Source organism: Dermacentor albipictus, chromosome 2, assembly GCF_038994185.2.
Source record: "Dermacentor albipictus isolate Rhodes 1998 colony chromosome 2, USDA_Dalb.pri_finalv2, whole genome shotgun sequence".
NCBI classification, from domain to species: domain Eukaryota; kingdom Metazoa; phylum Arthropoda; class Arachnida; order Ixodida; family Ixodidae; genus Dermacentor; species Dermacentor albipictus.
Window position 1 is genome coordinate 61,662,420 of NC_091822.1, and position 21,894 is coordinate 61,684,313.

Sequence of the window (21,894 nt, forward strand, 5' to 3'; positions counted from 1 at the left end):
TATTCAGTCTTGAAGCGAACCCCGACGAGTGAGAATCGTTCCTTCGAGGCTCCTGCGTGTGCGGCCGCTATACGCCGCCCGAAAGAGTCTCACGCATTTTTGTAGTCGCACTCGCGAAGTGACCTCCATAGCGTTGGTCAGAGTCCTAATTATTCTACAGATAGAGCTTCGGGCTTCTCATTTTGAGAAGAATGTATACCAGCACCCAATCTTTGTCATATTTCGTGCCCCGTGGACTTTTCCTTCTGGCTGCCTCAGAACACTGCCTGACAGCGAGCTGCTGCTTTGGAGACAAAGAGCTTATTTTTTCAGTGAGTACTTCCTCAACTGTTCTAGCACACTCACTTTTCATTTTTTTTAGGTTCAGTGTGAGCTTCTGAAGCTTTGATACTAGTCGCTGGTTTTTTCGTGCGCTTGCTTGCAGCTTCCTCGTAACGCCGCTGCGGTTACCGTTACTGTTCTTTGTTCCTTCATGCCTTTTGAGACGTGACTGGTGTGTAACTAAGGCTTTTCACAAATATTTGCAAACGACGCAAGCTGTTCCTTCTTTCACTGCCTTTCCTTGGCAGTTAGTGCTATAGGCTGTTCCTGACTTGTGCACAATTTGGCTTTTCAAGTGTACTGTAAGGCTGGTCAGCAGGTAGCTTTCATGCTGCAATGCTGCGCCTTTGCAGATATGCATTTCATGTGCTTCCTGCAAGATGTTAACCGCATCTTGAATTGCCACTGCCGCGCCAGCCACCTGCTTACCCAGCACGAACGTCTTTGACTGCAAAGCGCCGGCACTGTCTGCAGTCATGAACATGGCCTTTTCCACTGTCACCTCACCTGAAGTCGAGTCGAGGGTACATGAAGTGAAACATACTCCGTATGCGTCATGAAGTTCATGTAGCGTCCAACGCTTCCCAGGCACCTTCATATCCATCAGCGCGGCAACACTCGCGGAGCCAGCCGCACCAACTTCGTTGCCAACCGCAGGTTCGTCAACCTGCCTTTATGCCTTTTTCTGAAGCGCGTCTTCGTCACTGCCCTTCCTTTTCCTTCCATTTCTCTTGGGAGTGGGCCTTTTGCTTAGGTAAGCTGGCAGGTTCGGCAGAATTGTGGGGACTGCGTCCGGCGCAAGTGTAGGTGTTCCTCGTGGAATGCGAACTTCTTTGTCATTTATGCAGTGCACATAGTCTCTGATAATGAGGTGTTGCTCAAAATGCAGTTCACATTCCGCGCAGTCTTCGGTTAGCGGCTTGTCTGCTCAGGATCTGCAGGCGCCTTGAACAGCGACAGCTTCTTTGCAGTTTCTGTTCGGGCGTATCCTGTGCTACACCCTGGGGTGTAGCAGTGGTTGAGGCGTTGCTTTTCACTCATCGATGCATTGAGTGGGCGCATTCGCAGGAGAAGATTATGCAAAACACAACCGCACGGAACGAAAAAGCACACCCGAAACACAGCACTGAAATGCACTGGCCGTGCATGCTGAGACCAGTCACCTTCAAGAGTGGTCGATGAGAGTGCCACTGCTTTGGGCTACACTTCCGGTGATGTGGTAGCAAGGCGCTCCTCCCTTCGTTCGTTCCACTGCCCTCTTCTAGTTCACGATAGCACTGCTGAGCACGAGGTCACGGGATCAAATCCTGGCCACGGCGGCTACATTTCGATGGGGGTGCTTAGGTTTAGGTGCACGGCAAAGGACTCCTCGTGGTCCAAAATATTCCGGAGTCCCTCATTACGGCATGCCTGATGGTTTTGGCACATGATACTCCATAAATTAATTTAAAACATATTTTATGTGTATTAAAGAGCTGCTGGGTGATTCCATGTAACATCGAACAAAGGATGGCCGGTTGGCCTCTTAAATAATTTCAAATTTTTATATATTGCTGCCTGATGAGTGAAAAGAAGATTTATGCAACTGGTTTTGCTGCCAAAAGTTTTTCAAAGACTGGATTGATAATGACGAAGAGGAGGAGTGCCGCACTTACCTGCTCTGCTGTTTTGGCCAACTTATAAATTACACAGAATATATTTAAGTAGCTCAAAATTGTTTGGCTAAATATATGCATGTTCTTATTTGTGTTTAGTTATTTGTGGTTTTCCTGGGTAGCGTAGATATATTTATAAAATTTTTCAAATTTGGCCCAGGAAATGTTTTATGTCTACTTTACAGGTCTTTCTCTCAAAAAAGGCTTGCGGCAGAGCAGCAATAATTCTGCATTATATTCTAAGCACACTTATCTATCAAACTGCTAATGCTTATGTTTATATAACTTTTCAATATAGAGATGTGATCGTGCGAACTTCAAGAAAACACTGAACAATAGAAATTTCTGACAACAATTTGAAAGAAAAGGCAATTTTTATATTTCTTAAACTTTGTCCACTTATTCCCCTCCACTTTGGCTTTCACAGTCATTAAAACATATTGCATAATTTTGATGCACTAGTAGTTACGGCCAGTCCAATGAGGCCCTTGCACAAGGCTCAGTGCTCCAGGTAGGTCTGAAGATTGTATGACATTTGTGATCACGTACGCCTTTTCAATTTTGGCATGATATTGTACCTAGTCCTTTATGTCCCAACACAGCAAGTTAGCTGTGAGAGGCACTGTAGTTAATGATTCGGAATCAGTTTTGTACATGTGCGGTTCTTTGATGCGCTGCGGAATCGGAGAGCACACAGACGTTATGCACATTTCATCTCCACAAAAACGCAATCGGAATTCGATACGCAGTTTGGAGTACCAAAAAAGATTAAAAAATTTAATAAGCAAGCAACATATCCCAAATAATCTTTAGTGAAATGGAAAAATTGTGAAGGTCATGGTGAACTGCTTCATTAAAACAGATTTTGTTTCTGGGCTGCGATCGTTTATTCGAATGATTCGACAATGCAGATTGCCTTCATTCATGTACGCGTAGTTTCTTCCATGCAGACCCGGCTATGCATGCCACATACAATTCAGGAGATGCTTTCGTTGACCTGGATAACTCAGGCATGCCAAGACTGAATGCCATGGAAGGCGGGCATTCTCATCTACTCTTCCTTTTTTAGCTCGCGGAAGGCAACTTCTTTTTCTTCAAGATATACCAGATGCACACCTTTCAGTTTTTTTGATAAAAGAGTTGCAAAGTCTCTGGCTGCCTGAATTGCACTTTCAGGGTTTGTTTCTGCAATGGAAAGACAGGTGACCAGAACCTTTTTTTTAAAGAGTACCTGTGCTCTATCAGTCTTATGTTGAGACATTTTTCCATCTGGCCAACATTGTGGCAGGCCAGGTGCAATGTGAAAGCTGTTTTGCACATTTCATGCAGGGACTCTGGTGCTCTTACACATAACAATTCTGAATCTCTTTCATGTTTGCCCTTCTGCAGAGTGTGGACATCCACAGTGGCACCAAAAAAAAAGCTATATCAGCAGCATAATTTCAGCTGAGTGCGTAAACACATTACAGGATAACCACTGGTCTTCTATCACTGGACTAACAAGCACACACCACAGTCACTGATGTTGTGCACTCTCATCAATCTCTTTCGAAGGCTTCTGTCACTGAGGCAAGTGCAGAAGGGTACCCCAACTGCTGAAGGTGGCCCGCTTCCATGTGCAGAGTAACTATGCTTAAACACAGTGCTCATGAAGTCTTATGTGCATAGGCACCATGCCTTGAGTATTTGTAACATTCAGATTATATTCATTTAATGTATCCCTTCAACCCCCCCCCCCCAACTGTTAATATTAACATACCGTAATTACTTGATTCCAGTGGGCCCTCAATTGTAATGCACACCTGTTTGCCGTGACCTAAAACGAGAAAGTCCTTTACAGTACCAGGCACCTCATTATTCCATACAGAAATATAACTTTCTCTCAGTTCAAGAAACAGAGATTTAATCCCAATGCACTAAAGTTGCGATTAATAAAGAGTCGCTGTTTCGCCTGAAAGGCAAAGCATCGATTATGATAGCAAATTAGTAGGCAGCTATACGAAAAGTAAGGATAGTAGTTTTATCAGCCGCATAAACTTTTAAACATTCGTTTCCGAGCTAAATTAACAAGCATGATGTCACGTGCGCACAAGCAAACATGAACATGTCTCACTCAATGACCGCAGAAACTTATATGAGAATGCGGAAGGGAGGAGGTGTGGTAGCAGAAGCGAGTGAATTGACCTTTGTGCAGCCTCTCGCTTCAATGTGAACTAAGCGACGAGAACACAGTGCGGTGCGCCTAGATGCGTAGACTGTCTCCATATCACAGATCACTTTCAAGATAGGGGCCGCGCGGCTGTGCCTAAGTAGCAGATGCCGGAGTAGAATGCCTCTCCTGTTTGTGCCAGTCCCGCACGCAAGTTTTGGGAACCTCGAAGGGCGGAACTCCGAAGGGCAAATGGCAGTGATGCGGCTCGATTTCTGCCTGTCTCCGCACTCATGATCACTTTCCTTTTAATTGTGGCATCATGATGAACACTCGGCTGTCTTCACAGTCGGCGCTTCCATGCTGATAGAGCAAATTCAGAAAACGGGGAAGACGGATGGTGGACTAACCTAAGCATACATACTACAGCACATGGAGGAAGCTACGGCAGCTAGGCTTGAAGTGCGTACGAGGCGGCCATTTTGATATGCCGATGGCGATATGGTAACACAGATTTAGGGTTGTACTCGATGCTAACGCACGTGCAATTTTTGGACTTGTTTTATCGGGGATAAAGTGTGCCTTAGATTCGAGTAAATACGGTATGTGCTGTATTCAAGCACGAATATACACACTTCTTCCGCAGAAGTAAACCTTAGTCGCAGGTCAGAACTCCTGCTCATGTGCTTTTGTGTTCATCCATGCATTCACAGGTTTGGCACTTTTAGAACTCTTCTCTGGTTCATCAAAGTACAGCTTCAAACTTACACACACGCAGGGCTCTCTCATGAATATGCATGGTACGTCCAAATAGCCATAACTTGGAGTAACCACACTCTTGGGCTCCGCAGCACTGACAAATTGACTGCAGTGCCATCGCAGGTCAAACTCAGTGTGCACATTTTCCGTGAGCGAAGCTAGCAGCTTGCAGCACGAAACTGCACCTCTGGTCACTGCCGAGGCCATCCACTACAAAGTAGCCAATCGACAGCTTCCATCTGCCATTGATTGCAACAAGCATGATAACAAATGCATCTTTGGCAGCTGGAAAGCTGTCATCATTGACATCAATGCCTATGTCAACATATCCATGAAACCTTTTTTTTCACCTTGCTTCACATGTCTCTGAATGGCCATCTCATCCACAACCAGACTGCAATACTTGGAGCGGCCGTTTTGTGAACGTTGGTTTAGCTTCATAGCCAATGCAGTCAGTGCCTCCTTTAAAAAGCCAGCAGCCCCATCAGTGGGTTGATACCATTTACAGTGTCTTTGGATTCGGGAGGCATGTGTTGAAAACAGCTCGTACATATCAGTATGTTTCAGGGGAATAAAAATTCACTAAGTGGAAACGCTCTGAGTTCTGGTGAGTAAGTGAGTAACACTGTTGCACCCAGACTTACATGTCAGTTGACACATGAGCAAGTCTCTTTTTGCCCCACCAAGACTCAGCAGTGGGGTGACATTCTCATTTGCTAGATTGCGATTGTCAGATAACTCTTGTATGACATTTTGGAGATAAGAAACGTTTTGCAAAAGCCGGTGACGGAAATGCTGCAGTCTTGATCTTCTTCTTGGTTGCACTTTGCAATTGTAACGCCTTACTCCATGCCTCAGAAAGGCCTCTTCAGGCATGTCATCTGCTGGTTGTGGCTGCAAGATATCACACGCACAAAAAGCAGGTGCATGACCAACCAACATGACACAAACTGTGTACCCAGAACAAAGTACTTATTTGTTCTGGCGCACAATTTTATGCAACCTAGGAAGAATATATTGCTAACTTTTAGGTCTTTAACCTTGCTCACAATGGTTTCCGTTAACACTTTTGTCAACTTAAAAATTGTGAGGGCGTAAACCTGCCATTCACACGAGCTTGCTAATGCCACCTAATTTTGTTTGTTTATTTATTTGAAAAATACTGCAGGCCTCTCTATCTGGGCCCAGGCAGGAAAGGTAAAGTACAAAACTATTAACGAATAAAAGACCAATGCAGCATGGTTCTACATGGGATGGTTCACAGCAGCCTTATAGGTTGAGGAGGCAAAATATACTGAACTCATACTCCTACTCAAAAGACCACTTTTGTCTGCCTCTACCACGGCTCATCATGACCTATCGAACAAATAAAGAGCGTAGAAAACTTTTAAAAACCTGTTGGTCTTCTAGTTCATTGTGTCATATGAATGAAAAAGAGAAAGTGAAAAAATTTTTTTTCTCCCCTATTGGAAGCACAAGCTTAGCTCCAGCTCATATGCACAAATATTTGGCTTAGCTGAGCTTGCTCGGACTCATATTCGCCAAAATTCTACTCAGCCAGACTCACATGAACTTGGCCTCATGGATCGGTCGAAGTCTTAATGAGCTGACATTTGAGGGAGTTCACCGAGCTATGTTATGTATACATTGCATGACATTAAAGTTGTGACTTGTGCAATGCATAAAGAAATGTTACATGCTACATTTTTGCCAATGCTGGCTACCTTGGCCATTACTAGGTGGCCACATTTTGTACATTTGAACACAAGGTGCTTTGTGAATTTAAGCTATCAACAGCTTGATGATGCCACTGTGGCAACTTTGTTGGCTGTTGTCAATTGTTCAACTTTCATGTTGCTGTCACCACACTGTCACCGTAAAGTCAGGCTGGGACTGCCCTCGTTTCGCTACCAGTGATTACTTTGTTGTCTCCATCGTCATGAGAAACTCTAATCTTTAGATTAGTACTACTAAGCATAAGGAGGCCTGTTTGCAGCCTGCTGGTGGTAACTTACAAAACAGTTGCAATCCTTGTTCAAACAAAGCATCGCCTGACACTTCGAACAAGACATGTGTACCCCTCCTGGGCATGCCTTGCAGTGGTTCCGCTGTGTATTCCATATGAGCCAGCCAGTGCTCCTTGCTGTCTGTTCTGATGTCAAGGAGGACATTTAAGCACACTTTCTTGAGTGGTGTGACATTGTCAATCGAAGGGTGCCCTGGTGGTCTCTTGTACAAGATAAGGCTTGTAGCGAGCTCGGAGAGGAATTCTCTCAAGGGTGTGAGTGAAGATCCCTGCTGCTGAAGGATTCTCTTCTGCATGAGCCATGCATTAGCAGCAGCCATTTTCAGCGTCTGCCAAAATAAATACATATACCAGCATTTTTACCTTATGGGAAAACGATATGAGAAGTGCATTTTGTCAAGAAGGTCCACGCCACCCATTGATCTGTTACATGTAGGAATAATCGTTGCACAATGTACAAAGACAAGCTTTCTTTCCTTGCTATTCCACCTTTTCACAGAGGTAACCGGATTGGCACCAACACAGTTGGAAAGGAGAGTTACAAAGCAGTTGTCATACCTCTTCATGGCCACCATTGTCTTTTGATCACAGGAGGCAACTGAAGTATCACAGGTACCCCGACCTCACTTTTTCATCAGTTTGTCATTTGTTAACTTGCTGCACTTGAGTCTATTTTCATGGATGGTGCCAATGTAAGAGATTCTCATTTTTGTTAGCTCTTCGACAAGGTGAGCGCCAGTAAAACAGTTGTCAGTAACAATGTCTCGCTTCGGAAGGCTTGTGCACAACTGGAGCGCAACACCAGCTCCCAACCCAAGCCAGTTGCCTTCCTGGTAGCCATAAAAACTTTTGTTGCAGTGTTGGTATACATAAAAATCAGAGCACCGACCTGATTCTCCAGTATGCACCCAAAGCTTCAGGCCCTATTTGCTTTTAGGTTTATTAGGCATGTATTGACTGATGTAACAACGTCCACGAAAAGGGATGAAGATTTCGTCCGCTGCTGACTTTCTTTCTTGGGCAAAGCTGATCATGTTGCTGTGCAAAGAAGTGAGCCGTAGACACACTTTCCTACACTTGTCTTCAGTTTTTTCAGTGGTCACTTCATTGTCAAGGAAATGCAAGTGCCTTGTTATATTCTCAAACCTGTTTCGGAACATAACCTGGGCTGCCAGTTTGTATCAGCTTCCACTTTCTCAGTAAGCATGAACCCTGTGCATGTTTACAAGTCCCATCCTGAAGAACATCCCCAGCACAGATGTTGGTTCCTCAACAGTGAGGTTTAGGGTGGTTCCATGTTTCTGAAAGTAATATTTGTTGCTCTCATTCACAGCAGCTTTCAACATGGATCAGGAAACAAACACATCAAAGTATTGCTTAGTGCTCATGTCTCTGCACGTGGCAGTGGAGAGTCGTTCTCAAAACACACTGCTTCATTATTGAACTCTTTTTTCAGCCATCTGTATTGCTTCTTCGCGTTACTTTGATTTCACATCCCCTGCAGGAAACTATGTCGTTCTTGAAACTTCTGCCTCAGCCTTGTCAGCCTCAGTTGAGTCGGCCTCTTTGTCTCTGATGCCTCCAGACACTTCATCTTCACTTCCCTCATCAGCAGAAAAATCACACTCATAAGTGTCGATTACATTCAGCAGGTTTGCATGAACAAAACGTTTCTGCCTCTCTTTTGGAACGGAATAGGGCAATGAAGTTGAAATGGCAGTGGATGACTGAAAAGTCATAATAAAGCAGATTGAGCAGACCAATATCAAAGCAGAGACCTTAGCGGTAGTTCCATGAATGCACGTCACAATATAAAGGATGCATTTCATGCTGAAGAACAATGCTGCATATCTGCAACAGCTGAAATTATGGCACTTTCTGCCCAGTGTTCCACATATGTAACACACCACGGGCAAAAATTATCTTCTAGAACAGAGCAGGCGTAAAGCAAGCTTTTGCATTCTAGACTAGTTTCTAGCGTGTTCACTACATACATCAAGTGAACAAAGCAGCGCAGGTTCACTTAACAGCTCATAAAATAAGTTTATAATACCTTGTTTGTGAAGTTTGCAGACAACGTGGGTGCTGCCATTTTGCAAACTGCAGAAACGTCTTTTGGCCCCCAAGTCACTAAACTAGTAAGTTGGTGGAATGAAAAACTCTCGATCGACAATAGTACAGACAATTTTTAACTATGCATTAGGATCCTCGCAAACTGCAAGCTGCTGAACTGGGTGTTGCAGATATGCAACAAAGGGCAATAATGGGTCAACAAAGAGATAATCATCTGTTCATCGATCTTGAAATGTCCGACATTCCGAAGCTATTTTTTTTTTCTTGCCACCCTTAGAAAGGGAGATGTCGCCAAAAAAAAACACGCTAAAAAAAGAATATTTATAAAAGCTAATACTAGCAAGCAAATCACGCATTGATCGCAATATTATTTGGAAACTCGCCTCTCAAATTGTTGATAGGTACCTTGAGAAAATTGGACGGACGCAACAGAAAAACGTGCACCTTTCTGCTCTGGCTATCGCCAATCAAAACGTGCGCTGCTAGTGGCAGCAGTCACAAAGAACGTTGGATGGATGGATGGATGTTACGAGCGTCCCCTTTGGAACGGCGTGGTGGCTTGCGCCACCAAGCTCTTGCTACTATGCTGCCTAATATCCTACCTAGGTTAGCCAATGAAAAAAAAAAAAACACTATGAACTACCACGTCCAAATTTTCTGATACCCTATTGCGAACTGTGCTTTTGTACATCTCCGTCCTTTCTCGTTTCCCTACTTTTCTTCCACCAATCCTCCAATCGCCTCTTACTGATGTCTATTGCGGACCTGTTTGCTTTACCACTGCTCCCGCTGAACCCAAGGGCTTCAAGGAGGCCAGTGGTGCCTAAATCGACCGCTGGATAGACGTCTTCACATTCTAATAAAATATGCTCCGTCGTTTCCCTAGCTTTACCGCAGCAAGCACATGCTTCTTCTTCCTTCTTATATCTCGCTTTATACGTGCGTGTTCTAAGGCATCCCGATCTTGCTTCGAAAAGTAATGAGCTTCCCTTTGAGTTATCATAAATGGTTTCTTTCCTAATTTCGTTTTTTCCCCTTATGTAGTTACTCATGGCAGGTTTCTTTTCCATTGCCGCCACCCATGAGATTAATTCAGCCTCTCTGACTTTCCGCTTGACCTTCTTTGTTGCTGTGTTGCCCACCCCACAGGCCGCATACTTGCTGGTAAGCTTCCTAGTTCTTTTCCTCCACTGTGAATCAATGTTTTGCCTGTACAGATACCTGAACACTCTCCCAGCCCATTTACTTTCCTCCATATTCCTCAGCCGTTCTTCTACTCAATTTTACTGCGAACGTTCCAGCAGTGGGACAGCGCCATCTGTTAGTCATCGTTTCAACCACTTGCATGCCTAGTTCCTGCTGCTCTCACGGAGCAGCAGCACTGTCACGTGTTGGATCCGCCCAGGAGGACAAGATAACTAGGGATGCTGTGAAATTTTTACAGCGAAGCTGTTAAGTGCTAGTTCCCCCATCATCGTGTCTGCGGACAAACGGCGTGTCGACACAAAACTCGAGCCAGTTCACCGTAACCCTCATTCACGTACGACGAGGAGAGTCACCCATTGTGTTGGGGTGGAGGAGTAACCCTTGACATACACTTGGAGATTTTTGGATCAAGGTCCTTCCCAGGCCTAGTATTTCTACAAAGAATCTTTCTTCCCCATTTTTTGGACCTGTGCAAAGAAAGAAAGTGAAGGCGTTACCTCGCTGCGTGTGAAAATGGGTACAATACCAGCTGGAAGCGATCTTTGTTCTTGTTTAGTGCCATTTGTAGAGTCACTGGAAAAAATTTCATAGTAGTGCAAAGGTAGCTGCTGCCCCTAGATTCCAATGAATCTGTTGAAGACGTTTTAGAAGCTCTCAAAGCTGAGTTTGCCACACTACAGGTGTACAGTCCTCAAGAGGACATGCTAAATGGAGAAAGGTGGGACGTGCACTGGTCTATGGTTGGAAAAATGAAAAACACTGATGAAAAACATGTCTCACCGAGTTGCTAAGATGATGCTCGATTTACTCGTGATACCGCATAGCAAGGCAGAGTGTGAGATTATTTTTAGCATGGCGCGAAAAACTAGGACTGAATTCCGCTCGTCAATGTGCAACACAACCCTCCAACACCAACGGCTGGTGAAGGTTTATCAGTCTGGACCATGTTTTGAGGAAAGCTACTTGGACAAATTTTTGAAGTGAGCAAAGTCTGCTACTGCAAGGACCCTGCAAAAGGACTCATCGAACACTGCCTGAACACTGCCCCCCGGTCCCACCGGAAGTTGAAACAGTGAATGCAACCCTCCCTGTTGGTGCGAAAGAAAAGTCTCCCGATTTTCGATCTCGCCAGGTTGGCAGGTATGCCAACAGCACAAATAGGCATGTTTAAAACTAAAATTCATCAAATTCGGCGATGAGCCTCATTATTCCTGCCTTGCACCTAGAAGCAACTGCCCTTGGCATTCTCATGATTCATGGCTATAGAGTCTCATGGTCTCATGGCTATAAAGTCTCATGGCTATAGAGTGTGCAAATGCCTCATTTTCAGTCGTCTGCTCGCCAAGTTGGGAAAGGAGTTACTGCTCAAAGGAATCGCAAGTTTGTGACATTTAGGATCGTTTTGAGAGTGGCTCGGCCACCGTGCAATCTCTGTGGCAAACAGCTTCCTAAGGACTTGCTGCTGGGGATTCCAGGGTAATGTCGTTGTTGCCAGTGGGTGGCGTTGTTACATCTTGCATTGTATTGAAAATTGCCTCTGGAGTGGAGGCACTATCTTCCTCTCCTGGTAGGTCCCCTAGCCCACATTGCTAGTTGTGCTAAAAAAAATGGTCGATTGAATTAATTTGCGCCTTCTCTTCTTTTTCACTTTTATTTTACTGCGTAAAAGTGCCAGTGTTTTTTTGTCAAGTGGAACAGTGCTACAGAAAGGGACGAAAGTAAGACAAACTCACAGGCGCTGACTGAGTCAAATGTAACTGATAGCATGCATGCATTTTGCTTTGTCTTTGTCTTCATCCCCATGAGTAGGGCTGTTCAAATCCACAAAATGCTGAAGCAACTAGCCGATCCTCCACATCATTACCCGCCTCATAAAGCAAAACTATTGGTGCTGCCTGCGTGATGCCTCGGTGAGTAAAGCCTACATCCTCCAGGAGCACTGGCCACCTCTCCACAGGATCCAAAAATCCACTCACAAAATCACATGCAACAGCACAATTGACTAAGCATCAAAATCTGAAGAATTCACGTATCAGATGTCTGATATTCCATGTTCGCTCTATCACATTGTTAGTGTAACTTTTGCATTATGTACTAGATAAAAAGCTTTTAAGTTTAATGCGATTATACTGTCGATTTGGTCTCCCCACTTAACAGTTGCATAAAAGCTGTGAAATTTGGAAAAAAGGCGAGCAATGTCGACAGCTTTCTCCTAATGCTAACTGTAAAAAAGCGCAGCAGTGCATGCGATTGCAAGGAGCCAAACAAAGTGGAGGCGAAGGCCTCGTGCTCTGGTATGGAGGCGCCACTGCGTCGGAATATGATAAGCAGGGCCAGATTATGCCCGGCGCGTATGAAGAGCACAGGACCCGTGAAATGTATGCTTCTCAACAGCAAGCACGTGAGAACAGAACTTCTTCCAGCCACTTCATGCCTCTCTGCATGTGCACATACGCACACACACACGCAACACGCATGCATGCAGTGGTAACTCCACGTAGCTTGCACATCCAACAATGAAGACCAAACAACTCACTTTCTTGGACAACCACACGTCTTGTAAAATTCAATGGTAGCGGCGAACTCCGCTTGCCTCGGCATGTATCTCTACTGCCGCACCTCGTCGCGAGCTCGATGACTTTGAGCTCGCGGATGAAGTGGTCCCTTAACCACTTCCACAGCTTGTGGCGTTCTTCCGCTACAAACGAAAACGGGGGACACAAAAAGCAAACATGACGTTGCATGCCACAAGAAAGAAGCTCGCTTTGGGCGCCAAACATGCAAAGGCGAACACAAGCAGTCGTAAACGGCTCACCTATGGCGAGATCGCTGCTCTGCCTGATCTCCTCCCATGCGTTTACCTTGCGCTGCTGGTCGCAGAAATCTAGTCGTTTTGTGTCATAGACACAAGGCTGCTGTTTAATGGCTTGCAGCAGCCGCTGAACAATGTTGTTGGGGTCGATTTTGGTAGTGACGATATTGGTAGTGAAGAGGACGCCTCGGTGGGTGATGGGGTCTTTGTAGACGCCGAAACTTTGTCGACAACACAGGGCTCGGCCACCACCAGTGAGAACCCGTCGCCACTGGTGCCCATGTCCGGCAGTGAGGGCTCGCAAGTGAGTGAGCGAGTTCGAACTTTATTTAGGTCCTGAGGGGAAATCAATCCGGCAGCTCCACCCAGGTCGGGGCCGGTAGACAGAGTCCTTCGGCGACGGCCCGGGCCCTCTGGACAGCCTTGAGCTGAACGATGAGCTCTGGGCTTCTGAGCGCTGAGTCCCAGGAAGACTGGTCAGGAAAGTCCGTGCTCACGTTGGCAGGGCACAGCCAGAGCATGTATTCGAAGTTGTTGTATTCATGGCCGCAGTGTGGGCATTCAGTAGGAAGGTCAGGATTGATCCTGCTTAGTGTTGTTTGTGTGATGTATGTCCTAGTCTGCAACTGTGTGTAAGTGACGGCCTGTGCTTTTTTTAGCTTTGGGAGAGGAGGAGGAAAAATTATTCGTGATAACCTATGATTTGAAGTGATTTCTTGGTATGATACGAGCGGGTCTTTGTTGTCTAGGTCCCTCCAGGCTGGGTTGAAGTGAGAGGGCGGACCGCAGACGTGGAATGTGTGCTCTCATGCTAGTTGGTGTGCCTGCTCGTTCAAATCACAGTCAGGAGGTCCGGAAATGTTGCCTATGTGGGCCGGGAACCATGTGATGTGTGGGGACGTGAGGTTGCCTCCTCCCGTTTCTTGGAAGAAGATGGTGTTGATAACCGTAGCTGCTTTTCTAAAGATGAGGGCCGGCGAGATGGTTCTAATAGCTGTTCTTGAGTCCGAGTAAATGACTGACGCTCCTTTGCAGCTTTGAAGGGCCACCGCGATGGCCATTTCTTCTGCTTCGTGAGTGAAGTTGGTTACTACCGTGGCTGCGTTGATGAGTGAGCCATGGGCGTCCACCACAGAGACCGCGTAGGCACCTCGATTCCAATATCTGGCCGCGTCAACGAAGAGGACTTGCGTTTTGTTACGTTTGATGTTGTCAAAGATTGCCTTCGCTCTCACTTTTCTCCACCCTTTGTTGTGGGTGAGGTGTATGTTTCGTGGGATGGGATCAACGGTTATTGATCTCTTGGCGTTTGTGCATAGTTGTGACTTCTCTGGTGGCATGAAGAGGGGCTGTATGCCTGCTTCTAGTAAGACCTCGATGCCCGCCCTTGTGAGTGAGAGCCGAGTTATTTGGGAGTTTCGCTGTGCCTCAAAGAGTTCGGTTGCTGTGTTGTGTAGCCCCAATTGGAGGAGTCGTTCTGTGCTAGTGTTTCTAGGGAGGCTTAGTACCTTTTTCAGTCCCGTTCTGATTAGTGTATCAATTTTATTCAGCTCCGTCTTCTTCCAGTTGAGGAAGGGGGTGGCGTAGGTTATGTGGCTGATGAGGAAGGCGTGAAATGCTGACATGAGGTTATCCTCTTTCAGTCCGTCCCTTTTGCTAGCGACCCGTGATATGACCCTGGTGAAGTTCCGGGTGCTCTTTGTGATGTGTTTTAGTGCCTCCGTGTTGTCATTGCTGTAAGCCCCTATGACCATGCCCAGGGCCTTGATTGTGTTACACCTGGGGATATTTCCTCCATCCCTGGTGTGTAGGTGAACGGGGAGAGAGCTAAGGGGCTGTCTCAGCCTGGGGCCTTGTTTGCACAGAAGGAGCTCCGATTTGCTGGGGGAGAGCTTCAGTCCCGTGTTTGCAAGAAAAGCTTCCGTGGTGTCTAGCGCTTGCTGTAGGTTCTGCTCCAGAGTGCCTAGCGGGCCTCTCGTGGACCAAATGGTGATGTCATCGGCGTAAATCGCGTGCCCTACCCCCGGGACTTTCGAGAGTTTGTTTGCGAGATCATGCATTGCGATGTTGAAAAGAAGTGGCAAAAGCACTGACCGTTGTGGGGTACTGATGTTACCTAGCATGTGCTTTCTGCTTCTGATTTGTCCGACGTTTATGGTGGCCGTTCGGTTATCCAAAAACGACCTTACGAAATTGTGGAAATTCACTCCGAGATCTAAAGTGGAGATTTCGTTGAGGATGTGCTAGTGCCTGACCGTGTCGAAGGCCTTGGTTAGGTCGAGCGCCTGGATGCCTTTTACATCCCTGGATTTGTTGTCTATGACAGCGTTCCTGATGAGTAGCATGGCATCTTGTGTGGAAGGTGATTTTCTGAAGCCTATGAGATTGTGGCGGAATAGGCCGTCTTGTTTAATGTGCTCTCCAATTCTATTGTGGATGGCATGTTCTGCGACGTTCCCGAGGCATGACGTAAGGGAGATGGGTCTCAGATTCTCTGCATGAAGTGTTTTTCCGGGTTTGGGGATGAGGACTACATTGGCAGTTCGCCATTCGTCCGGCACCCGGCCTTCAGCCCATACCTCGTTAATTTTGCTCGTGATGATTTGTATGGCTTTGTCATCTAGATTTCTGAGTAGTTTGTTTGTTAGTCCGTCTGGGCCGGGGGCCGAGCGTCCATTTAGTTCATGAAGGGCGTGCACAATCTCTGAAACTTCGAAAGGACGATCCAGCGATAGTTGAGGTGACCCCTTATTCTCGCATGTCGGGTCATCGCATGGGACAGATTTGCGCTCTACTCGCAGGTAGATGTCTGCCAGGGCGTCAGCAAAGTCCCGTGGACTCGTGCCTTCTTTCGTGTGAAGATGAACAAGCCTTTTGATCGTTAGTCGGGCATAACTCCTGGTCGGTTTGTTGTTGTCGGCGAATAGGTTCTTAATTAAGAAGGCTCCACTTGCTGCCCCTCCTCATTTTACCACCCGCCTCATTACACACTTCGTTTCATTGCTGCGCATTCAACTTTCTGGAGTGTTCTTCGATCGCTTTGTTGATTTTCATTAATTTAAACCTCAGCCTCCTGTTTAGCTTCTGCTGTTTCCATCTTTCTCTTGGCCACCAGGAGGTGTGCGAGTCTAAAGTCCATGGCTGGCACCTCCAGATCCACGCTTATTTCTTTAGTGGCATTGGCCACCGTAATTTTCAGATTTTCCAGGAGCTCTTCGAAGGTTTCTCCTTGTTTGTCCGCATTACCTCTCATTCTTCTGAAGAGGTCCCAGTCGACGTAGGTGTAATTCTTGGGAGAAGTGGGTGTGATGCGGACGTTGATTTCGAGGGTGTAATGATCACTGCCAAGGTCCTCTTGCAGGTTGTCTCACGACCCGTCAGCGTTTCTGAGGAATGTCAGGTCCGGGGTGGTGCCCCTCTGAACCGAGTTGCCTCTGCACGACGGAAACCTTGAGTCTGTGATGAGTTGCATGCCTAGGGTGTCCGCACACTCGGCAAGGTTAATTCCTTTCCTGTCATTGGTGGGGTAGCCCCAGACGGTGTTGTGCGCGTTGAAATCCCCGGCAACAATCAGTGGCCTGTCCTTGGCTTGCGACGCGACTGATGTGAGAAGTTTGTTAAAGTTTCTGAGTCTGTCAGTCGGGGAACTGTAGACGTTTAATATGTAAAGGTTGGTCTTTAGGGCCCAACAGGATGATTTCTGTGAGCATGGATTGCTGGCCTTTCTTGTACGTCGGGGTGCCCCTTTCCACAAAGCTGACATCTTTGCGGATGAGAGTGGCAGTGCCCCTGGATTATTTGAACTCGGGGTCCAGGGTCGGCCTGGAAACCCTGTGCTCCGAGAAGGACATGTTTTGAATGTTCTTTTCCGCCCCGCATTCTTGTAGGATGATGACGTGTGGCTTTTCTTTACATGATCTGACGAATTGCGTTCGGTTAGATTTCTTTTTGTTGAATGAGTTACAGTTCCATTGCCAGATCTTGAAATATTTTGGTGCGTTAGCCATTGTACTGGTTTGGCATGGCCCCATTTATGCTGGGCTCACTCATTGAGCCTGGCGGCTTGGAGGTTGCAGGCGGCGCAGGTGTGGGTCCCAGGGCAGACATGGGCCCTGGGTCCGGCGTGGGGATTATTTTCGTGGTTTTAGAATGAGCGATTGGTCTTTCTAGGTGGTCGAGTCTGCCGCAGATTTCAGTGAGTACCTCCTTAATTTCAGTAATTGCCGATGGAAATACGCTGTACTCGCTCTTCTTCTTGTTGCGCTTCTTAGCTTTGTTGTCACTGACGGAGGCGTTAGAAGGAGCCTCGCTGACATCAGACATAGACGCGTCCATGTCGGGTGTCTCATCGGTTTGGATGACGACGGCCCTGCGTTTGTGTGTGCTACACGATGCGACCATGGTCCCTGAAGATTGAGGGATGGGTGTCGGTGTGTTGTTTGTTAAGATACGGCCTTCTAGCCTGGCTAGTGTTCCCCTGAGTTCAGCTAGTTCCTGTATGAGAGCTTTGTTTTCCCTCTCTAGTGTGTGCATTCGCGGGTCTGCCACATGCTCTGACTGTGCTTTACTTGGCTTTGAAGTTGGCGGTGCAGAACCGTTGTTGCCGACCATGTCGGCCCATGTCATTTTCTTGCCGGGCCGCCTGGAGCTGGATCTCGACCGGGATTGGCCCCTGTAGCGGGAGCGCCCTCTGGAGTGGGAGCGCTGCTTGGGGATGGAGCCACCTGCCAGATCCTGCTGCATGGCCGCTGGGTCATTGACCTCGTACAGGTTGGCATCTCTGTCGGAGCGGTTTCGTCTTCTTCAGCTTCGTCGCACGACATATGGGACGTGAAATCTTTGTGGGCATGATCAGTCGCCCGTGGGGTGATTGCCCTCGCAGAGCTTGCATTTCGGGGTGCAGTTGTGTACTTCTGCAGTGCCGTTTGGGAGCGCTTCTCCGCAGTTGTGGCATTTACTTCTCTCTTCGCTGCTGTGGCTTACATTGGCTCTGTGCCCGACCCGGCGGCAGGCGCGACAAACGTCCACTTGTCGTTTGTAAAGCGAACATGGCAATAAGGCCGTTCCGCACGTGACGTTGTTTGGGACTCGAAGTCCGTCGAAGAGGATCACAACGACATGCGTGTTTTTGATTCTCTTGACCTCAATGGCGGTCAGGTTCCTTTGATTTATAATCATGCTTCTGAGGGCAGGCTCTTCTATCGAGGGGTCAACGTTCCTGATGACCCCTTTGCAAGTGTTTTCCGGCGCGGCCAAGTATGCAGAGACCTCGAATGCGCCGACTTTTGTGTGAATTTTCTGGATGCCAGCATAAACGGCAGCGTTGGATGACACTGGAATCGAAATCACAATAATATTTTGTACCTTGTTGGGGCAGTTCGTGTCCTCCGATGCTTGTTGGTCGGTTAGTGCCGCGGCAATGGTCAGAGCCCTCGCCAGCAGCACCAAGTCCGCTTTCGAAATGTCGAGCCTTCCTCGGGGACGGACAATGATCTTAATCTCATCTCTCGGCAGCCGGGGGAGCTGCGAAGCTGCTGATGTTTAAGTTCATTGTGTGTTTTGTTGTGCCCGTTTCCAGAAATATTGCGCAAGGGCAGCTCTGACTTCATGACCTGTCGCCGTGGATGCAGTGGTAGTATGTGGTGGTTTCTCATACAGAGCATCAAATGCAGTGGCTTCATTTTCCCACTGCTGTTCCACAGTGTTTCTGAGACCTTCACAAATATTTTGTAAAATACACGATGCCCTAATTGCATGCTTTGCATTGGGCAAGGTGCACTCCATTCTCTTCATAATAAACCTAAAGCGAGCTTTTAGCCTTCCAAATGCATTTTCAACAATGCGTCTCGTCCTTGATAGGTTATAGTTCAAAGCAGCTTCGTGTGTGTCGGGTAAGGCATTTGGTAATGGCTTCAGGAGGTTGGTAGTAAGTGGAAATGCCTGGTCACACAGAATAATTGGCTTCATCTCAACATCCTCAATCACAGCCACGGGCAATGAGAAGTATATGCGCCCTCGACCAACGCAGACAGTCTTGACCTTGCATACAATTTGGCATCGTGGCATCTGCCTGGCGCTCCAATACTTATGTATCGAAATCGGTACATATGATCCACCATCGCCAGAACTATGATGCTGTACCTGCACAAAAAGCAATACATAAGTATGATTATGCGCTGCACTTCACTTCAGCGTATTCTGCATTGTAATTTTCTGACCAAATGGTAGAAGTCACTTGTGTCCGTAGTGCTGCTGAAGAGACCAACGCTACTAAGTAGCAATAGTTGTGTGCCATGCCAAGAAAAAATATGCTCTACAAGAAATATAATGAAGCAACCTGTCACAAGTCAAATTTAAAAACTTGGATAACAAACAAAAACGAAAGACTGAAAGATTATTATAAGCTTTCAATTTCATACACAGTTTTCTCTGTATATGGACAGTAAAACGCCCATAAAAAGTTTAATATTTCCCAAACGATAGACACAAGGCCCAAGCTGTGTTTGTGAAATGCTGTTATAAAACTAAAAAAAGAATACCTTTTCGTAGTGCTTACCATCCTTTATGTTGTGGTAATCCACGGCGTTCTTCTTCGGTGGCGACACACAACAGTGGCAGCCGTCAAGAGTGCCAATACCCTGAGGAAAGCCACTCGGAGCAAAAAATTCCCTCATGTGTTCTTTCATTTCTTGGCGGCGGATCATGCGAAGCCACTCCCCTTCAAGCTGTTCAATTACAGCCGTGCAGAATTGTCTGCACAGCACGTTCACCGTTGATCTACCAATGCCAAAAGGTGCGCGATGGTTCAGTCCTCTGCACTGGAACACAATCTGTACAATCCCACCGCCAGTCGTTTTCCACGAAGATCGGCTTTCTCAATTGTGTCGTTTGGCGCTCCAAGAAAGATCTGCAGGATTCCACCAAATACCTGAACGTAGGTGGTGATACATGGAAAGCTTGCTTGAAGTGATTTTCACCAAGGTTCGGCAAAGTGTCTTCAAACCAGCGCTCATTTCTTTGAAATGTCCAACACTCTCGGTGAACAATGAGAGAACTGGCCATCACAGCCGCAACAGTGAAAGAGTTCACTTGAATACGCTGCTTGACTTCGTCACTCTGTCTTGATTGTGCGTCTATTAGAACATCTAATCGCTTCCTCTGGTTATTACACCTTGCTCATAATGCAAAGTACGCAGCAACTAATCGCTTCACCTGCTGCAACTTAGCATCGTCGTCCAGCGTTGCCATGTCAGCCATTTTGTTTTCAATTTATCGGCTACTCAGGCAGCTAAGCCTTGTTTTGGCTTATAGTGGCCACATAGTCTGAAATAGAACAACTTTTTGTACACGGACTACTAAAATATATATATATATTTTTTAAGTGAGGCGACGTCCCAAAAAATATTTTAAAATAAATGCATTGCTTATAAGCATATTATACCTACCTTCTACTTTAGTTGCCCCGTTTTTTTTTCGTTTTTTTTTTTCGGAATGATCGCCATTGACATTGCCACCGAATGACATTAATTTTTCGAGTGTAGCACCTCCACGGGCAAATTATATTCGTTGCACCGAATGCCATTCGATTTGAATGACATTAAAACGGCCAGTGTTACAAGGGTATTAGCTACACATTATAAAACCAAAACTAGAGAATTGGATAAGTGATAAAACAGCACTGTAGAAGGAAGTACTTCTTTGCTGATTAAGAATAGGACACACTTACAGTACTCACTCCTACTTCTTGACTGGGGGGGATCCTCCGACTTGTAGTAGTAAGTGCGGCAATAGCCTGAGAGTCCTCCATGTTCTTATCATGTTCCCTGCAATAAAAACAGAGGAAACAGTATTTCCCTTTGCATACCGGGAAAGCATACCTCTTCACCCTGCATTTTTTCTTGGTGATAAACCGCTTTTTAATCTGCAAATTATCTTAGATTTCTTAGCCAAAACCAACACCCTAAAAATAACTTAACCAGGAAATTTTAACACGTGTTTAACAGCCCTTGTATTCGAGGGCCGTCTTGATGCTCTAGTGATGTTTTTACCAAAACACAATTGTCATCATCCACATCCCTAACTAATCAGTGTCATTGTTTTAGTACCTATATATTTTACGCCATTTACAGTGACAGTTTTTAGGCCCTTATACAGCCATGTCACACCTACCATGATGAATTCACTGTCCACACCATTCACAATACATCTTTGAAATTACCATTTGTCATGGCGCTCTTTAGCCATAATTGGCCCTTGCGCCATTAAAAACCACATATCATCATCATCAGCTCTACCAAGTCATCAGGATGTACACCTAGGCAAGAGAGACTTATTAATGCCGGTGACTGCCACAGAAAAGGCGAAAGCACAGGAAATAGCAGTAGCAGATTCTCACATGAACAACTAGAACAAAACAAAACAGAAAAGATGGGTGTGGTGGCAAAGGACGAAAAAAAGGAAAGAAAGAATGGAAAAAATTATGGAGGCACGGTCATGTATCATGCATGCCAGGCTAAAGCTCGTGGTTTCCACCATTGTTTGCATAGGACCTGACACTGTACAGCATTTGCAAAAAAAAAAGAAAAAGAAAAAGAAAACTCAATGAGTGAATGACTCAGTCACTTTGCAGTTGTTCTAGCCTTGCGAGCAGCAAGAGCAAGCTGTTTCATACAAATAGTTGAATTTGCAGCGCTCGCTTGCACTGAACCACGTTTAGTGTCCTACGGTTTTGGAAATGTGTTGACTATGTTGAGATGAAATGTACCAATAAATATGATGGAGGGTATATTTTGATACACATGCATTTAGCAAGACCTTCCAGATTTAGAAAAGACTAAGAAACCAGAGGAAAACTTATGCTTAAGAAAGTAAGAGCAGACAATGCACAAATAAC

The 21,894-nt window shown here is 46.1% G+C and overlaps 1 protein-coding gene across 2 annotated transcripts in view; it reads left to right on the forward strand.

The window, feature by feature from the left end:
• Positions 1–7,407: 7,407 nt before the first annotated feature.
• The window catches only part of LOC135909050 (putative nuclease HARBI1), a 91,209-nt gene continuing 76,722 nt past the window's right edge, over positions 7,408–21,894 (forward strand). The window contains exon 1 of one of the 2 annotated variants that reach the window (XM_065440901.1): positions 7,408–7,522. The gene's annotated coding sequence lies outside the window, so the exon portion shown is untranslated. The remainder of the gene's footprint in view (positions 7,523–21,894) is intronic. The other variant, XM_065440903.1, reaches the window with a different exon arrangement.